The 12,452-nt window shown below is 41.9% G+C and overlaps 1 protein-coding gene across 1 annotated transcript in view; it reads left to right on the top strand.

The window, feature by feature from the left end:
• DTD1 (D-tyrosyl-tRNA deacylase 1) overlaps nt 1-7,217 on the top strand; it is a 160,297-nt gene extending 153,080 nt beyond the window's left edge. Inside the window, exon 6 of the mRNA XM_008587208.1 lies at nt 6,686-7,217. The gene's annotated coding sequence lies outside the window, so the exon portion shown is untranslated. The remainder of the gene's footprint in view (nt 1-6,685) is intronic.
• Nucleotides 7,218-12,452: the final 5,235 nt, after the last annotated feature.

The raw sequence follows: 12,452 nt of genomic DNA, 5'->3' as shown, positions 1-12,452 counted from the left end.
TCTCCTCATTTGAGTGTTTACTTTGCTGCTGTAATTAGGGTGTGAGAGGAGCATGCTCCTGACCAACACCACACATTTCTGTTCTCAAATGTCAACATACTTGAAACCAAACAAAGAAAGTGTTTTGGAAGCTGCCATCTGTTTGCTTTTCAACTTGACCTTTGTCTGAATAGTAAGATGTGTCCCGGCTGAGTACATTTCTTCGTAATGAGCTAGAGCAGTTGAGTGAGTGTGTGCATGTGTTCTGTAGGGTATTGGATCACTTTTCACTGTTGATTTTCCCTGTATAAGGTGGGGTCGATTTCATTCCCAGAGCCTTACTTTGCTTCTCTGTGTCAACATTCATACCACATTCTCAAGTCCATGTGCAGGTATTTCATGAGATATAGCTAGTTGTGCCTCTGATGTGATGCTTTTATTTTTAACTTAAAACAAGTTTTTTTACTGGTTGCCCTAGAGTTTATGATATATGGTTTTAACTAATATAAGTCCACCTTCAAATAACACTGTACCACTTCACTGCAGTACGGGCACCTTACAACGACAGCGCAGTCCCACTTCCTCTCGCCCATCCCTGTGTTTGTTGCTGTCATTCATTCCATTTCCCAGTGCATGGTTGCTGTAGTAGTTGATTTTCTGTTGCTTAGAATACCTGAAACTGGGCGATTTATAAGGAAATGAAATTTATTTCTTACAGTTTTGAAGGCTGGGAAGTCCAAGATCCACGGGGCACATCTGGTGAGGGCCTTCTTGGTGGGGACTCTGCAGAGTCCGGAGGCAGCGGAGGGCATAACATGGTGATAGGGCAAGAGTGCATCCATGTGCTTTCTTCCTCTCCTTATAAAGCCACCAGTCTACTTCCTGATAACCCATTAAACCAGCAACCCATTAATCCATTAATATATGGATTAATTCATTCATGAGGGCATAGCCCTCACAATCCAGTCACCTCCCAAAGGCCCCACCTATCAAATACCATACAGGATTTCCCATCCTCTTAACACTGATAAGTAGGGATCAAATTTCCAGATGAGCTTTGGAGAGGACATTCAAACCATAGCAGTTAGTATTAGTATTTTAAGTAGTTATTTTTAAGATGAATTAAAATTAAGAAAAGGAAAAGATTTTGCCTTCATTTCTCTATGCTCTTCCTTTCATTATGTGAATCTAAGTTTCTGACCCATATCGTGTTCCTGCAGCCTGAAGAACTTCTTTTAATATTTCTTGCAGCACATGTCTGAGAACGTCTTTATTTTCCCTTTGCTTTTGAATATAATTTGCTGATATAGAATTCTGGACTAGTAGTTTTTTCTTTCAGTACTTATTTTATTTCACAATCTTCTTGCTAGCATAGTTTCTGATGAGAGGTCCTCTGTAATTTTTATCCTTGTTCCTCTATAGGTAAGGAGGGTTTTTACCACCCATCCACCCTTACTCCCAGCTTTTAAGATTTTCTCTTTGGTTTTCTGCAGTTTGAATATGATATGCCTAGCTGTGGTTCCTGCATGGTGTTCTCTGAGCTTCCTGGATCTGTGATTTGGTGTCTGTCATTAAGGTTAGAAAGTTCTTGGCCATTATTACTTCAAATATTCTTCTCTGTTCTCTCTTTCTTCTCCTTTGGGTATTACAATTATGTGCATTTTACACCTTTTGCAGTTGCCCTACTGTTCTTGGAAAGCGTTTTCTTTCTTTGCATTTTGGTTTGGGAAGTTTGTATTGACCTGTCTTCATGCCCACTGATTCTTCCCTTGGCCATGTCCAGTTTATTGATGAGCTCATTAAAGATATTCTTTATTTCTGTTACAGTATTTTTGATTTCTTTTATTTCCTTTTAATTCTTTCTTGGAGTTTGCATCTCTCTGCTTACATTACCCATTTGTTCTTGCATATTGTTTACTTTTTTCGTGAGCGACCTTAACATATTAATTATAGTTATTTTAAATTCCCTGTCTGATAATTCCAATATCTGTGTCACATTTGAGTCTCATTCTTAATGATTGCTTTGGGTTTGTTGAGCTTCTTGAATCTGTAAATGTATGTCTTCTAATTTATTTGGGAAATTTTAAATGGTATCTTTTCAAATATTTTTCTTTCTGCCCTATATTCTCTCTTCTTGCCTAGAGATTACTGTTCCCAAGCCTTGAGTGTCATTCTGGCCTTTGGTTTTACATGAGGTTGATTTGCTTCTTTGCTGATATAGAGTAGGCACATTACATTACTTTAACAGCAGTAGAGTTGGATATTCTCTATGCTCAGGCTTCTACCTCAGCTGCCTTATTTATTTGAAAATAAACTGGCAAGAAGCTGGTCATGATTCGTGTTTTTGTCTGTTGCTGAGGTGCAGAACTAAGCTTATGAATAATGGAGACTGTGCCATCTAATACAGTAGCCACTAGCTGCATGTAGATATTTAAATGTAAATTAACTACAACTAAATAAAATTTAAAATTTACTTCTTCCACCATAGTAGCTACATTTCAAGAGCTCAGGAGCCACATGTGGCTAGTGGCTGCCATATGGGACAGTGCTGATATAAAATAATTAATTCTATCACTGCGGAAAGTTCAGCAGAACAACACTAACCTAGAGGGATCAAGTTATGATTTTGAGACCATCATCGGAACCACATTAAGTTCTGTAGGACTGACATGGTTAAATATATACAAATATACATGGAATAGATGGGAGAAGAAGTTAAGCCAAAAAAATAAAAACTAATTGCTGTTAGTTTGTTTCTTCCACTTTCAGGTAACATCAGTTTTTTTTCCCCTTGCTTGTTATATCACCTTACACCAAGCTTTCTGTTCTTAGTTAGGAAAGCAAGTCATTCTTCCTGTGCTCTTTTCAGTCAAGTCAGGACCATCAGCACTTGAGCAAAGAAGAGATTCTTTACTTTGATAATTTAGTGGAGAGGCTCACTGGAATTTCTAACAATGCTAGAAGGTCAGCACAAACCCTTCTTTGATAACACTGGCTTCCCAGTGACTCTCTTGTTTTTGCAAAGAACAGCCTTACTTTTCTAGGTAAATGAATTCCAATGAGATTACTAGCTGTGACCTGAAATAAATAAGTAAATAAAGGCTCAGTTATTTTGACAGCAATTTGGTGAGCAGAACTGAGGTACATGTATGTCCTAAGTCCAGCACTTGCATCTCATGGTTGCTTGAATGGCCTGACGCCAGAAGTGGGTCAGCTGTAAATCAGCATCTTGAAGCCACTCAGCATTTAAAAAGGCTGTTAAGGGATTCCTCCCTTCTGGTCCAGGGCTGGCCTCATTGATGAAGTTCCCTACTGTCCCTGACGAATGAAGGTAGCAAAGGAAAACCATTCCAGAACCTGGAGGAAGCTTGTGGTCCCCTAGCTCCTTTCATAAGGCTGTGAAGTTGGGGTGCTAAGTTATCAGGTACTTCTTACTACTGCCTGACAGCCACCCCCAACCTGTAGGCCACATGTGCCCTTAAGTAGCTCACTTGACCCACATGCATTTGGAAATAAATGTCATCCCCTCACCAGCTCTCAGAGGGGGCACATTACCCTTCATCCAGGGTTCCTAAATTTCATGCCTCAATGGTCCACCCCTTTCTAGAGAATCATGTGTTCATCAGCTTGAACAGGACTTCTGCTCAGTGCTTTAATCTAGCAGTTGGACCTCACAGATAGCTCACTTCCCATTTCCTCATTCATGCTTCCAGCTGGCTGAGCTTGCTGATCTCTACCTATTCGTGGTTGATGGCCAGCAACCTGGTTCCTAAGTTTTCTATAGTTAATGGTCAAGAAAATGAAAAGGAACATTTGTAACAAGTGATATTGGAAATAGAGAGCAGCATCTATTGACTAATCCATTTATCGTGGTGGGCAGTGGCTTTCAGCTGGAATTGCAACTACTGTTGGCCAAAAGGCTTTCGCATGCAATCTGGGAACCAGTCACTCGTGATACAATGCTGTAGTGACTAGGCCTGCCCATTAGGGCTCCCTGTAGTTGCACAGTTAATTCTGGAGGCATACTTAGTTGTAAGACCTTAGTTGTAAGCCCTTCAGGTTAGATGCTTTGTAAAGTCCCTATGCCTGAGTGGTTTCCCTAAAAACTTGTAGAACCCTGAGCCGAAACCTCTCAGGAATCCCCTTCCAGTTCTGTTTCTCTAGTAGGGAATTGAAATTCCTAAATCATCTTTCTCTTATAAACTTTCTTTTGAAAGCCATTTTTTATTACCAAATTAATGCCTATTCATAGAAAATTTCAAAAATGCCAAAACGCTTAAAGAAGAAAATAAAAATTATCTTCCATATCATTATTGTAAGATAATCATTATTGACATAATGCTTTTATAACATTTTTTTCTAAGCAGGTGATTCTTTATTTCTTTCTCTAATTTTACAAAGTTGGAGACATACTGAATAAGTAGATAATGTCACCTGCTTTTATCATTTAACAGAATATCCTGAACATTTCTCTAGATCATTTATTCTTCTATAGTAAATTTTATAATTTCCATCTGCACATCAAACATTTGAAGCATAAATTTATTATCCCAAAGCATTAAGAATGTAGAGTATTATAGAATATTTAATTGAAGTAAATGTAAAAGAAACATGCATTTAGCCAGTATCCCAGAGCTCATCTTAAGTTCAGAAACCAAGGTTTTAATTTGTGCCAAGAGGTGGAGTTCCCCAAAGGTCAATGTGGTAAACAAGTTCAGGATTTCAGTTACTGGTATTACAGGCAGGTTAAGAGGTATTAATAGGCCCCAGGTTCTTAGGGGTTTTTTTTTTTTGTCTTTTTTCGTGACCGGCAACGGATCGCAACCCTCAGTGTCGTGCCCGTACCGGACTGGGACTGGCAATGGGATCGCAACCCTCGGTGTTGCGCCCGCACCTCGCTCAGCCAGTGAGCGGCCGGTCTGTATGTGGGATCCGAACCCTCGGCGGGAGCGTCGCCGCACTCCCAAGTGGCGCACTGTAGCAGTGTGCCACTGGGCCGGCCCAGGTTCTTAGGTTTGGGTTAACATCTTGAATGTAGTGTAAGAGCAAATGTATTGTTTCTCATGACTAAAAACTGATAGTAATATTCCTGGTCTCCAGGAATGATGTTGTATGTTCTTCATCCACCAGTGGTCTTTCAGAAATTTCATTCTCATGGAAGGAGTGCAGGACTATAACAGGTGGGTTTTGGAGTATGAGGGTAGGCCTTGGGGGAATTTCAATGCTTTATATGGTTCCAGACAGAACTGAAGAGCAAGGGCCAGCTGTGGTTCCAACTAGCCTCCCTTGTGTGGACACCAGAATGGAAGGCTGTTAACTCCCTCATGGCATCTGCTCATGATGTGACCCTTTCTTAAGAATGTGACCTGTGCTGAGATTATCAGGAAGCACGTTCACAGAAGTAGCATCCCCATGGACATCCCTACTGGTATTGGAATCTTTTGCTTTTACTGAAATCCATCCATCTAGAATTTACATCTGAGGGAATAGAAACTTCTCTATTAAGCTTTGGGATTTAGTTTAACTCTTGGATGACAAATGCCTACACCGCAAATCTTGGCAATATCAGCTGGTTTTTTTGTTGTAGCCTCAGAATTACAATGGGAAACCTGAGATACTTACATTTTATACCAAACAACAAACTAGCCTTTGAGTAGTAGTAAAAATATCCCAAGAACAAGCATTTAGTTTATTCCCTGTCCCTGTGTTTTCCTTAGGGTCCCCACCCTCCACCTCATTGTTAACTGTTTTTGGAAATGATGTTTTTGTGTCTATTTTCAAGGAATTTGTCCGTTTCACCTATGTTGTCTGCTTTGTAAGAATAAAGTTTGTAATATATCCTTTTTTCCCCCCCTCTGACTGGTAAGGGGGTTGTAACCCTCGGCACGGTGTCGTCCACACCATGCTCAGCCAGTGAGCGCACTGGCCATCCCTATATAGGATCTGAACCCGCGGCCTTGGTGCTACCAGCACCGCACTCTCCTGAGTGAGCCATGGGGCCGGCCCCTTGTTATCTTTTTAATGTCTGTAAGATCTGTACTGATGTTGCCTCTTCGATTCCTGATACTGATAATTTGTGTTTTCTCTCTTTTTTCTTGGTAAATCTGGCAAGGGGTTTACCAATTTTATTGATCTTTTATTTTCTTTTTTCGGTTTGAAATTTTATTGGTTTTTGCTCTTTATTATTCTCTTCCTCCTGCTTGTTTGGGGTTTACTTTGCTTTTATTCTTTTAGTTTATTAAAGTAGAAACTCAGATTATTGATTTGACTGCTTTTTTCCCCTAACACAAACATTTAATGCTGTGAATTTCGAGCTAAGCACTGCCTTACGTGAGTATCACAAATTTTGATGTGTTGTTTTTTCATTTTCATCCACTTCAAAATATTTTGTAATTTGCCTTGTGACTTCTCTCTGATGCAAAATCCACTTAGAAGTATGTTCAGATATTTAGTTCGGCATCTTACAGAGTTCTAAGAATGGAGTTGTAATACACTGGAGACTCTTTGGCGAGAAGGTATTTGGGTTTATACATGGCAACGCAGTAGATTTCGCACAGAAGTGAAATACTGTCATGCTCGTGTCATTGTATAAGTTTGAAAAGAAATCTTCAGCTACTTTGTTATGCTTATATGCCTATGTTAATAGGATTTGAAGGCAAATTTTGGAATCCTTCTTAGTAATGTGTCTTCTCTTTGTTCTTTTTAGTGCATTATCATTGGGCAAAATTGGATCCTGAAAAATTCAAGATGCTAAGCACCTACACTGCTTTAAGAATTTGGAACTGAAACGTGAAAAAGAAGGCAGAAGTAAGAAATTGAAAGCTGAATGGCCCTGCAAACAAACACCAAAGGACTGTTACCATCTTCTGTTGTTGCTGGGGTCTACTAAGGCAGTGGGTACTGCCAGTGTGGGGAGTGCATGTGACGGAGGGTGTACAGCCACGCCTCCCCGATGGAAGGGCTCTGTGGGTCTCACTGTGTCTTGGCTTGCTTTTGGAACAGGCTGGCCCAGCATCGCTTGTCATCAAGTTCACTGTGTTGCATCCTGTGTGTCCATGCTTGGTCCCCACACATTCATGCTGTCCATGTTCTTCCCAACACTGGTTCATAAGCCAGGGCCGGTGTTAAGGTGTAAAGAAAACAATCATCAGTGATAATATATTGTGTGAGAACTTTGCATCTTGTAAATTTTCTCTTTTTTCTAAAAATAAATAATAAAACTGAATCTGAACAAACCACTTTATTAGCAAACAATTTCTGCTGTGTTTCTGCTTAACAATGTTGTCTGTAGAAATGCAGTGTGTGGGGCCCCTCCCTGTGTATATCTGTACTTCTTTTCTTTTTTTTTTTTTCCTTTTTGTCGTGTCCGGCAACGGATCGCAACCCTCAGTGTTGCGCCCGGACCGGACCGGACCGGACCGGCAACGGGATCGCAATCCTCCGTGTTGCACCCGCACCTTGCTCAGCCAGTGAGCGGGAACCGGTCTGTATGTGGGATCCGAACCCTTGGCGGGAGCGCCGCCGCGCTCCCAAGCAGCGCACTGTAGCAGTGCGCCACCGGGCCGGCCATGTACTTCTTTTCAAATATCCCTATTGCAAGAGGCCTTCCCTGAGTGGCCCACACAGGCCTCTGATTCCATGGTGAGAGCCTGTCTTTGGTAATTCACAATTAATGACATTTTACTTGGAAATGAGATGGCAGGAAAGGGGAATGTAGATGGGAAGGGAATCCGGTTATAGAATAGCCAGACTGTTCTGACTGAGACCAAGTGTGGCTGCAACACCTATTTTCTCTACCTTTGGGAGGTGGGAGAAAGCCCTTAGCATGTTGGCTGTACAGACGCCCTCTTCCCAGAAGCTGTGCAGTTGTCCATGTATCCCAAGCCGTATTCCTGGAGTTACGTGAAGAAAGAACCACATTCTGCCAAAGTAGTATCTCAGTTAAATTTTAATCTACTAGAGGCACGTCTGTAGTGGTCATTTTTTATATTATATAATGTTAATAGTTTTATGTATGTATACATATATAATATTAATGCTTATATGAACAGAGTTATCCTCTCTTGAAATATTTCATGCCTAACTATAGAAGAGACATCTTTGTTTGGCATTTTTGTAATGCTGAAACTGCTTATCCATGACCTTTATAATAGCTTCTCAGTCCCTCTAGTCTGACTCACTTGGCTACTTCAAATTAAAGTATATTAAAAAATGTGGGAACAGAAGCTCAAATCATATCTCCAATGTACATTCATGTACTTGGAATATAGAATTGGAAAAGGATTTGCCAGATTGCTTTGTTCTGAACCAATAAAGATAGTCCAGTGTAATTCACTATAGCTTGAAATCCTTACATCCCAGATGCAAATCCTGTTTAACCCGACCCCCCTCCACCTCTATGGGCAGTGAGGTCCAAAAACCTCTTCTGTTAACACCTAGGTAGGGTGTTAACAGTGAATTCAAATTCTCTTTAAAGTGACTTGAATTTACACTTTTGTAAACCCAGCTGTAGGGTTTAGGCTTGCTGAACAGCATTGTCATACATTTTCCTGCCATAGCATCTTATCGCCACCAACTGATGCTTATTGAACAGCTGCAGCCTGTCCTTGTGGTAAAGGATAACGAGGATTGCACACAGATAAGAGCTAATGTGCTTGACATTTGGATGGGGCTGAAATGGTAAAGGCCCTCATTGCCCTCAGCTCAGTTCCTGGATCCCATTTTATTATTATTATTTCCGATTTTGCTCGTGTTTATTTTTGTGGGGTACAGTGTGTTGTTTCAGTACATGCATATACTACACAATAATTCACTTAGGGTAGACAGCATAGTTTTGTACCTATTAGCCCACCACTTCTCCTCTCCCCCAGCCCCTCCCCTCCCAGACTCTGGTAGCCATTATTCTACTCGGCAAGAACCACTTCTTTTTTTTTTTTTAAAAAAAAAGATGACCGGGAAGGGGGGATCTTAACCCTTGACTTGGTGCTGTCAGCACCACGCTCACCAGGGGGGATCTTAACCCTTGACTTGGTGCTGTCAGCACCACGCTCACCCAGTGAGCAAACCGGCCATCCCTACATAGGGATCCGAACCCGTAGCCTTGGTGTTATCAGCACCGCACTCTCCCAAGTGAGCCACAGGCCGGCCCAAGAACCACTTCTTTTTTTTAGATTCCACATGTGAGTGAAATCATGCAGTATTTGTCTTTCTGTGCCTGAGTTAACATGAAAGTTTGCAGTTCTGTCCTGTTGCTGCAAATAATAGGATATCATTTCTTTTTATAGCTGAATAGTATTCCATTGTGTATATGTACCACAGTTTCTTAATCCATTCATCCATTGATGGACATTTAGGTTGATTCCATCTCTTGGCTATCATGGGAGTGCAGGTGTCTTTTTGGTACGTTGATTTCATTTCTTTTGGGTATATACCCAGTGGTAGTAGCTGGGTCATAGGGTAGATCTATTTTTAGTTCTCTGAGGAGCCTCCCTACTGTTTTCCCCAGTGGCTGTACCAATTTACACTCCCACCAGCAATGTAAGCATGTAAGAGAGTTCCTTTTTCTCTGCATCCTCACCAGCATTTGTTATTTTCTGTCTTGTTGATAATAGCCTCATCTAACTGGGATGAGATGATGTCTCATTGTGGCTTTAATTTGCATTTCTCTGATTATGATTTTGAGCATTTTTTACATGTGTGTGTTGGCCATTTTTACATCTTCTTTTGAGAAATTTCTGTTCAGGCCCTTAGCCCCTTTTCTGGATCCCATTTGAAAGAGACATAGACAAACTGGAGTGTGGGCAGCATCATGTGGCCAAGCGACTGAACGGTCTGGAAACCATAAAGAAAAGAGCAGAAAGAGCTCGGGCTAGTCTTAGGGGGAAACTCTCTGAGTATTTGAAAGATGTTGAGGAGACACCAGGTCAGGAACAGAAAGAGGAGCAGTGGCTGGCTTCCTAATGATTCATGTAACTCAGAAGTGGAATGTTGGAGCTTTTGGTGTTTGAACAGAAGTTCTGAGCCTACTTATGTGAGTGATGACCTTTTACTTATTTTAACTAATTAATTTAAAAATATTTCTCTCCTCACAGTGCACAGAGAACATGATAAATTTCAGAAAATGTTTACTTCTTTTGTAGCATTGGACTGAAGGAAGCGTTTCCATCCTCCTGAAGATCACTTTCAACTCCTAGGATCACAGAGGTAGCAGCAAAGACACTAAAGACTGGCTTAGGAGGGTCAGACCTAACCACAGGGCAAGGTTATAGAGAAACAACAAAGTCTCAAGAGCAGACCCGTAACATCCACAGCTCTATAAAAGGTGGTTACTTTCCACCCCCACATTACTGTCCTTCTGAAGGTCATTTCCAACTCTTACTGTGGGACTAGTGGCTAAAATTACATGTTGGGTGCAGTTCCACTTGCAAAGTATAAAACTCAGTCGTTACATCCCTCCCAACATCTCCAGCCCCTGCTTTCTGCTTATTTATAAAGCTTGCTGTTTATTGTCCATTAAAACACCATCTGAGTGAGGATGGGAGAGGGGAATCGTACCATGTATGGCTCTTCTGAGAAGACTTGGCAGAGCGCAGGCCCAGGACTTTAAACAGAGCACTGCGTCCATGACGCTGGATAGCAGGACCCATTTAATCTTGCCTTTTGTGGTTTACTTTATAAGAGACCAAGCACTTGTGGCTACACAAAACATAGACCAAATAAAGGCATTTTCTGGAGCTGGATGCTCTGTGGCATTGCCTCATGGTGGGTGGTCCCAGGGAGGGCGTTTTTCCCCACCAAGCTGCATCCTGACTATAGAAGGGTGCCCACTGGCACATAGAGAATTGGTATTTCATTGATTTGATCAAAGGGAATGAATAGATCCACAAATGTCCCTTTTCCTTTGACATGGTGTCATTTTAGTAGCTCCCAAGCCAGAGAGATGATCCTTTCTGTCACTGATTTGTCAGATTTCTGCCTCTTTTCACCCTGGTACTTTCAGAATTGTTAATTTGCAATTCATTGCTGATTTGCATTCTTTAAAAATAAGAGTTAATGAGCTTCATCTCAGAAAATATGGAATAATAGCAAAAGTAGGAGCCTCGCATTCACCATATTAGGAAAGAAGAGGGAAAGGGCCATTTTGAGGGGAGTCTTCCTTCTGCAGGTGCTGATGTGTTTTCATTCTCTCCTGGGGTGAAGACACCAGTATATTCAATTTATAGAGGTTCTGGGAAACAAAATCTTAAATTCCTGCTTTGAAAGTATCTGTTAGTGAGGGTATTTTAGATTTGTTACATCTAAATTAGTACATTAATTTTTGATAATATTTTAGGGGCCTTAAAATAACTTCTCTGAGGGTGGGTGGGTTGGAGGCTCTATCAGTGAGCAGGAAATGCCTGGAGGGGGGTTCTGTTGAAGGAGCTGACAGCCCGCTGCAGCAGGGAGATGGGCTTGGATCCAGGCAAGGGTCTGAGAAGGTGTCTCGCAGGGACAGCAGAAGTCTGTAGGAGGAGGTGGAGTTGGCCAGGTGGCAGCAGTGGAGGAGGGTGAAATGACAGGTGCAGGTGCCTCCAGGTGTGAGGGGAGGCATGGTCAGACCCCTGCCAGTAGGTCAGTAGGACTGGATTTGGGGAGAGAAGGGACACATGGAGGGAGGGACCGAAATAAGACCTCAGAGGTGAGCAGGGACCAGACCACAGAGGCCTGGTAAGTCATGATAATATGATGAAGCTTCATCAGGTCCCCCTCCCTGTCTTCTCCAGGCTAATTTTTTCTAGTCTTCAGTTCCTCACGTGAAATGACCATGAGTATGTCCATTGAGGACTGGATGCAGCTCTGCCAGTGTGGTGTGGTTAGTGGTGGTGTGATCTCCACAGGCCAAGGGCTGAATCCTGGCTATGCTGCATGACCTTGGGACAATATTTATTTCTTCAGCCCTCTGAGCATCTGTCAACACTGGCTGCAGTATGGTGGTGGGCTTAGATGAGAGCATGCCCCTAAAGCACTCGGCCCCGGCCCCGCATGTCCCTGTAGCTGTGTCATGTGTGTGGCTAATGTTGAGCCTGCAGGTGACTAAGACCCCCAGGTTTATTCCATACAACCTCTGTCCTCCGCTTGGCCTGTGGTCTGACCTATTGAAATATTTCAGATGTCACGTTGGCTATTCCTCCCAGTTTTGTGTCATCCTCAGACATGTTTTCTGTATCCTTGCGACTTGGCTGAACACGACACACAGGACAGAATTGGCGCTCCACCGCAGACCCTCCTTCAGCTCAACAGTTGCATCTTTTATGTTCTCATTCAACCCACATCCCATGGTGCCCATTCTTGCTGAAATCAAGCTATTCTGTGTTCACTGTATTTTGGTGATTAATCCAATGATCCTGTCAAAAAAAAAAGTGTTAGCACAGTACAAAGTGTTATTTGAGAATCACTCTGGCTTCTAATAATCACTGTGTTCTTTTCCATCAGCT

This window comes from Galeopterus variegatus, unplaced genomic scaffold (assembly GCF_000696425.1).
Source record: "Galeopterus variegatus unplaced genomic scaffold, G_variegatus-3.0.2 Scaffold116, whole genome shotgun sequence".
Lineage (NCBI taxonomy): Eukaryota > Metazoa > Chordata > Mammalia > Dermoptera > Cynocephalidae > Galeopterus > Galeopterus variegatus.
The sequence above is the reverse complement of the archived record's forward strand: the minus strand, read 5'-3'. Positions and strand labels throughout refer to the sequence as shown.